Source organism: Cyprinodon variegatus, unplaced genomic scaffold (assembly GCF_000732505.1).
Source record: "Cyprinodon variegatus isolate N-32 unplaced genomic scaffold, C_variegatus-1.0 Scaffold8, whole genome shotgun sequence".
In the NCBI taxonomy this organism is placed as follows: domain Eukaryota; kingdom Metazoa; phylum Chordata; class Actinopteri; order Cyprinodontiformes; family Cyprinodontidae; genus Cyprinodon; species Cyprinodon variegatus.
The window spans coordinates 2,801,304-2,803,980 of NW_015150461.1; the positions used below are offsets into that span (position 1 = coordinate 2,801,304).

Below are 2,677 nucleotides of genomic sequence, written 5' to 3' on the forward strand. Positions count from 1 at the left end.
TTTTTTTTTTTTTTTTACTTTTTTGGGATGACTATGACCTGGATGACTGAAAATCTTCACCAACATGTTAATGAGACGCTTCCAGGTCTCCAAAAAGCAACTTGCTATGGTTGCTATGGTTACAAATCATAACAAATGTCTGAAAATCCTCCAAGCTACACAGCCTCCAACATCTGATATCATAAAACAATATCTGGAAAAATAAACTTTTATCCACAAATGGAGGAACTGAAAAGAATATCCGAATCAAGCTAGCAGAGCTACTTCAATGTGCAGCTAGCTTAAACAGAGCAGCTATCATGGTTCTCCCCTTTTGGGACTTTGAGTTTTTAGTTTTCACTTGTCAATATCTAAGTAATTATTTAATGGGTAATAATATGTTGAGACTCTAGAAATCGTATGATTCTTAAGAAACAGGTGCAATATATTTTGTCCGAGTGGCATTGTCATATGATGACGTCATAAGAAAGGGCGGGGCCCCAAGCAGATCTGGTACCTACACCTGGTCACCTGTGAGCACATCTGGATGGGTGGCTGCTCCATGAGGACAGATTTCCCTTTTAGAAAAGAGTCAATTGAAGGGTTCTAATACTCAGAATAAAGTGTCTAAACTGGAAATACTTCTGTGAAGTTCTCAAATTGTCACTAATAATAAACATTTCATTGTACGTAAGAAAAATTATTAATGACTGGCAGATAAGAAGGAGGTCATTTTAGTTTTTTCTCTTCTACTGATCAAACTAATGAGCTGTCATTTCATCTTTATTCCTACGGAAAGTGACATCAGCCAGACGTCTTATAGTTACACATGTAACTGTAGGGTCTAAATACATGATATAAGCTCTTGGTGTCGCTTTTTTTAACTGATTAGAGTTAATCTGATTAGCGATAAAGTGATACTAGCTGTAAGTTAAAAAAATGATTGGATTAAATTAATGAATCAGACTTAATCAGACTTGAGTGCCGGCTACAATAAGTCAGTCATAAAAAAGCTTTAATGACTGTAAGAGATTATAATCTAGTTGTTTGAACAGGAACCATATGTCAAGGTTTCACCTCATGCAAATTCAGCAGTGGGGAAGATTTGAACGCTGCGCCAAAGCCATTTTAAACAAAGCTTGCATTCTTTTATAGATGATTTACAAGAGTTACTACAACCCAAAGCAGCAAACTCACAAAAAAAAGTCCTGTGATCATCCCATCCATCCATTTCGGCCAGGTTTGTCTTTTGTCTGCTAATACACTAAGAGCATTTTCCCCCTCAGTGATTTTACAATCAACCTAGTCGTATTTCACCTGCCCTCTGATATCTGCGTCTGCTTTTATTGTTGTTATTATCCAACACTTAGCTTTTATAGCTCTTCCTGACAAATCCTTTGCAATAAAGTCATAATCCATTTATGAAGGGGCCTAACTAATCAATTAATGAAAATTGGACCTACAAAGGCAGGCCGAGGGGCCATTGATTGAAAGTGTCTGTGTGGGGCCGATGAGCCTGTTAAAATACTTGTTAACACTCAGGAATCAAAGAGCTGAAATGGAATTGCTTCTCTAGCAATTAGTTTATTGATTTAATCAAGGGTCTTTAATGTAGGGGGTGAAAGTGTGTGCATAGAAGTGGAAGGATATGTGTGTGTATTTCGAAATGCGGGGGGGGGGGGCTAGGTGATATGCTCCCCTGGCCAGTAAAGCAGGATTTGCGTTTGTTCCAGTTCTTAAAGAGACAGAGGCTGCTGGACTGTTTGTCACATTTAAAGTGGCTGATTTGGCAGAAATTCAGTGATGAGAATAAAAAAACATAAAATCTTTGCTCATTATGACTTAATATTAAAAATTAAAAGAAAGAGGAACTAAAAGCAACAGATGGGCTGCTGGGCATGAACTCCTCATTGTTATTTTCTCTTCCCTGTTTTGTACATTAAGCACTCAGACATAAAGAAGTCTGTTTTACTGTTGCAATACTTCAGTTTCTGGCACAGTAATACTCTGGGTTCATGTGGAATTTGAACCTTCGGCCTCTAGCTATGAGCATAAACACGATCACTCTTTATTATTCTTTCTTTTCTGTAATTTTCATATCAAATACTCAAAATGAAGCTTTGTTTTCCCGTCTCATTACTGATGTTTTTGGCAGAATAACTTTAGGAGTTTGGTTGTTATTTGAACCCGATACCTCAAGCTGGCAGCAAAAACGTGACTATTATTCTTTTCTCTGTTTTTTATTTTTATTTTTGAATTTTTTTTGTGTGTGATATCAAATACTCTAAATCAACCTCACTTTTCTCTGTTTAATTGCGAGAAAGTTTTCCTGAAACAGACTGTTGGTGTTCATTCAGGATTTCAATTTCTGACCACCATGGACTTGATTTTTTCTTCCATTAATGTTGAAAGCAACCAATATGTTTTGCAAATGGAAAAAAAACAAAACAAAAACAACGACCTAAATGCATTCCTGAAATAAAACTTTGAAAAACTTCTTAACCAAACAAAGGTTTTGAGAGTAAGTTTCGTGCTTTCTCATATTTTATCTTTTAAAACTTATTTTCTTACAGATTTTTATTTTTTTTTCTATTTCTAATGTCAGGCTGAATTTTCAAGAATTTCATTCTTTTCAAACTGTGATTCATAGATCACATTCTCTCATTTCAAGCCCAACAGCAAAGCTTGCTCTGGACGC

The 2,677-nt window shown here is 36.0% G+C and overlaps 1 protein-coding gene across 4 annotated transcripts in view; it reads right to left on the minus strand.

The window, feature by feature from the left end:
- Positions 1-2,677, minus strand: part of LOC107086402 (transcription factor COE1) — a 117,621-nt gene that overhangs the window by 6,154 nt on the left and 108,790 nt on the right. The window lies entirely within an intron of this gene.